This window comes from Takifugu flavidus, unplaced genomic scaffold (genome assembly GCF_003711565.1).
Source record: "Takifugu flavidus isolate HTHZ2018 unplaced genomic scaffold, ASM371156v2 ctg339, whole genome shotgun sequence".
NCBI classification, from domain to species: domain Eukaryota; kingdom Metazoa; phylum Chordata; class Actinopteri; order Tetraodontiformes; family Tetraodontidae; genus Takifugu; species Takifugu flavidus.
The window spans coordinates 37221-42442 of NW_026621966.1; the positions used below are offsets into that span (position 1 = coordinate 37221).

At 41.9% G+C, this 5222-nt stretch overlaps 1 pseudogene; it reads right to left on the reverse strand.

Moving 5' to 3' along the window:
* Positions 1 to 408: 408 nt before the first annotated feature.
* On the reverse strand, positions 409 to 2602 carry LOC130520293 (immunoglobulin lambda-1 light chain-like; annotated as a pseudogene).
* Between the last annotated feature and the right edge of the window lie 2620 nt (positions 2603 to 5222).

Below are 5222 nucleotides of genomic sequence, written 5' to 3' on the forward strand. Positions count from 1 at the left end.
ACATTTGAGCTCCATTTAGATGCAGCTATAAATGAGTGAGGAGGCCTGCAGGTGCATCCTGGGAAAGTACTGAGGCGTCCAGAGGCCACGCTTCACAGATGAAGCATGAAAACTCAGTTTCACTTTATTATAGATCTGATTTTTCTGTTGTCTGAGACAAGACACTAAAATCACTGAACTTTTATTGATTATTGTTGAAAACAACATTTGGAAGAGTCCAAATAAACAGAAAGAGTTCTTTTTCTTCAACTTGATGAGTTTTTATTGAAAGATTGTAAAAACAAGAGCAGCTGCAAAGCTGCTCCAAGCAGCAGCTCAGCGTGACAACATTGATTCCAAGCATGCAGACTGGTCTCCTCTGACATGTGAAGCTGCTGATGCAGCACAAAGACTAAAGAAGCAGATGTGAAATGGTGCTGCTGCTCCTCCACTATTCTTCACACTCGGACTTCTTGAGGCTTTTCTCTGCAGTCTGGGAGCCCACAGACACTTTACAGGTGTAAACCTTCTGCGCGTCCCAGTCTGACGTCAGGATGGACAGATGGCTGCTGATTTGGAAAGTCTGGTCTGCTTGTTGGACAGGAGTGCTGGTGGAGATCCCGCTGCTCACTGAAGTGTCACCAAGCAACCAGCTCACCTCTGCAAAAGGTGCAGAGAGTCTGGACAGACAGACCAGAGTGGCTTTGTTGGACTGGAGCTCAGCTCTGGACGGAGGGAAGACTGTCAGGACAGGAGGAGGGAGGCTGGAGCCTGAAGATACATGAAGAAGAAATTCACACACTCACACAAAGTTCAACAGGAACTAATGAATTTAGGAGTTTGGTTGAAAACATCACAAACACACTGAGCAAATAAAACCTTCAATCTTCAGCAACAATATGAGGAAAATCTCACTAAACCAGATATTTTACACCATTTCAGAGTCATTTTGAACATAAACAGCATCAATTCAATATTTGACCAAAGTAAAATTATAACCAGCAAATGATACAAAAATCTAAAGTTATATATTTAAAATGAGAATTTCAGCAACTGAATTAATTTGGGTGAATTTTCCCAAACCTTTCACTCACTTCCATCAAACAAACACGAGCCAAAAAACAAAGTCAATTTAAAATACGTTTAGGTCGAAAATCTGTTCTGCAGTTATTAAAAACAGGTGAAAATGAAGAAAACTCAACAATATTTGGTGAGAAACTGATTGAAATGATGTAATCTTTGGAGATGTTTCCTTTAGCTGACAGATAAAGTATCAAAGCAGGTCAAAGACTAACAGAAGAATATTTCAAATCATTTCCACACTCCACATTTCTATGAAAAAGCTTCTAGTTTGTATCAAAAGCATCAAATCTTTGTTGTTTCTGCTGAGTGTAAAAGTACTTACTGGTGACAATCAGCTTGGTTCCTGGTCCGAATACCACAGTGATTCAGTTTGTACACACAGCTGTACAAAAACCTGCTGAGAGTCACTGATGAGTGGAGACACTGAGACATGAGAACAGCCTTCACTGGTGACACCATCATCACCATCATCATCATCACCATCATCATCACATCATCATCATCACCATCATCATCATCATCACCATATCATCATCATCATCATCATCATCATCACCACCATGAACATCACCATCATCACCATCATCATCACCATCATCATCACCATCTTCATCACATCATCACCATCATCAACACCATCATCATCATCGTCACCATCATCACTATCATCATCGTCATCATCATCACCATCATCACCATCATCATCATCACAACAGATTCTCTGTTAGAACTTTAATCAACAAACTCTTCATCATATTCCCCATAAAGTCGTTTTGATGACTTAAAGGTGTATTTTAATGGTGATGATGAAGGATGAGTGAGGGAGTTGGTTTTGGTTCTTGTTATTTTCAGTGATGAAACAGCAGAAAGTTTCCAACAATCTAAAAGTTTCTCTGAGAAACTGAGTGTGAACATGAGTTGATTTGTAATTTAGTGAGACTGAACATGAGCTGATGTATCAGACACTAAAAAGCAGAAGTATTGAGTGAGGAGGTTTTTGTCACAGTCTGAATCACTGTGATACCTCTTCTTTAGCAGAGTTGTCCCATGTTTCACAGTAATAGACTGCTGAGTCTCCCTCCTCCAGATTATTGATCATCAAACGATAATCTGTTGTTGACTGATGAGTAGAAGTGAATCTTGGAGATGAGAAACCAGAACCATATGTGACAGAACTCCAGCTGCTACGCCAGCTCAGTACATACTGAGGAACTCCTCCTGGAACTGTTTATACCACGAGCACTGGAATCAGTAACAGTTCCCAGGTTACAGTCCATGGTGACTGACTCTCCTCTGCTCAGAGACACAACAGTGGGCTTCTGTGTCAGCACCGTCACAGCACTCACACCTGGAAACAACAAGAGGACATGAAGTCAAGAGAAAGACACAGACTGATGAATCCAGCATGAGCTCAGAGCTGCAGTAAGTCAGCCTCCTCACATGTTAGAGCAGTGATGAGAGTGCAGAGGCTCTCCAGCATGTTGCCACTGTGTGCTGACTATCAACCTGGAAAGTGACTTTACTGCTGACAGATTCAGGCTTTGGAGGATGAGGAGAGGAGGTGCTGGAGGAGCAATTTAATAGCCCACTGGAGCTGAGAGGGACTGACAGGAGGAGGAGCTTCTCTTCGATCTGCTGCTTCACCATCAGTGTTTCCTGCCTGCCACTGTGTCTTTTCTCTCCCAATTATTTGCATTTTAAATTTTTGACTTCCACACAGAGTTTCTGTTCTTCTCTAAATAAAGCTCAGCTTTAATATCCTTCCTTTACATGCTTTGTTACAGTCCAAGAATATGTCAAGTCCCCACGATGACATCTAAATGTATTTTTAACAGATAGATTTGTGCATTTATTGATTTTTCATTCAGTTCTCAATGATGAACTATAGCAAATATACAGTAGTTTGAATAAAGATCAGATCCTTCACAACAAGCAGACTAAATAACATTGACTTCATCGAAAATTAAATAGTCACTGAGTTGAGACTGATGTGTTTTTAGCTCCAAACATTTAAAGAGCAGCTTTAATATTTTTTCCTGATGTTGGTGAATGTCTCAGGGCAGGAACGTTCAAACTCTTCCACAAAGGTTTGTGTGGCTGCAGGTTTGTGTTGTAACATCAACAGCAGAGCAGCCTTGACTCATTTAATCACCTGATCTGAGTCTTCAGACAGCTGATTGGTCAAACTGTGTCTTGATTGGTTTCATCAAACCTGCAGACTCGACCCTTTGTTGAACTACGCACATGATTTCTACCCACAGATATTAGAGATCATCTATAAATACGCTGCACTAAGACAAGCGGGGCATTGGTTCAGATCCTCTGATGGGTCATGGGTTGGTGTTCCCATTAGCAAGGCACCTAGTCTTCATTGCACCCTTTGGTCTTTTTACATATTGACATGATCATGAGTAGTACACACATATTCATAATCAAGCTGTTTTTGTCCCGGATTCCCTTCCTGATCAGGGAAGGACGACCAAACATCTTGTCTCTAGATCATCCTAGAAGATAATCCTGTAGTCTGAGGTGTACCAGGAGGGAATTTGTCCCCATATTTGGCTCCAAAATCAGTTGCAGCCTAAAAATCCAAAATATTAAATGTGTTCAATAGTTATGACCAAGAAATCTTAACGTGTGTGAGGAGTTTCCACTCTACATCCTGCTCTGGTCCTCCAACACTCCGCTCTTCCAAAGTCTAAACTGTTCTCTTTGAAACACGACAAGACAGGAGGAGGAGGAGGAGGAGGAGGGGGACACTTGATGCTTCCAGGAACACCAGTCCAGCCCAGGAGGAAGGAGGGAGAGCAGATTTATACTGAGGACACAATTAGACACAGGTGAGACACATGAGGAACATTAAGATTGGGACAGTCAGAGACAGGGAGGACAGGACGAGACAAAGACAAAGCTGAAACTGGAGTGAACCTCAACAGACACATGTGAACAGACAAGTGAAGCAGCCTCACAGTGGAACTGTGTAAAGGTGTGTGGAGGGTTGGCGATTCAAACACCTGTTCATTCATATGGATCACATTTCCTGTCCTAACTCAGCCCACAGGCAGTTCATCATCAGTCTAAGTGAGTTCAGGACAGTTTAGCTCATTAAATAGAAGGCTTACTCCTTATTGTTCCGTTTATTAAATGGTTCATATCATCAAGTGTTAAAATCTGTTCATTCCAAGACCCAGAAAACTAAAACGGAACAGCCCCCCAGAGTGGTTTATCACCACATTAATCAAGTGCCCTTCAGCTCAGGACACCATTTCTCTCCATCTAAACTGATCTGTTGCCCTCTGAATTGTGACTGTTGCCCGTTCTATGTGTTGCCATGACACCAGCTCTACTCCCTCTCTAGGGGGCGTGGTTTAGCCACTTTTCCGCAGCAGTTGCTGGCGACAGTTTCACCTGCAGCCAAGTACTCATCAACTGGCTGTTTAAGCCTTTAGCTCCTGTTCACCAGCGTCTGATCCTTTCAACAGCTTAGCGGTAAATGTGGACTCTGAAACCCAGGTTGTTTATATTCAAGATTAGTAATCCTGCTGATTTTTGTTCCTCTTTGAAGGTCACCACACTTCCCTCCTTTACTTAAGGAGACGTGCCGTAAAGGATCCTTTTCCATTTGAGAGTGTTCCTGGTCACTGCTGCAGATTTTTTTCTCATTTGTGAATCCTTTCCATCGATGTTTCTGTGCTTCAGCATCTGGATTATTGCTTCATGATTGACTGTGTTGAACGCTTTGGTCAGAATTGATGAAACAAGTAATACTTCTGAAAGTGTATTTTCCATCTGATGGAGCTTTGACCTCTATGAATCTACATCTCTGGTTTAATTTTATTTCTTAGTGTGAGCATGATGATTCTTAGTAACTTTGTGAGGTGGCTCTCATGTCTGACTGTTCTGAACAGCCCACATTCTCTTGTTCCTGGTTTCTTTGGGAGTGGGATGAACACTGTCTTCACAAGTGTAGGAAGGTTACGATGTTGTACATCATATTGATATGTTGTCCTTCAGGTTTTCCCACTGCTGCTCAACATGACTGATGATTTGTAGGAATTTATTTGTGTTTTTTACCTACACCAACTTGATGGTATTATGATCTGGGTTCACCTGTGGCACATGAAGATATCTACAGGATGAGTGTCCTTCCTTGAAGGCTC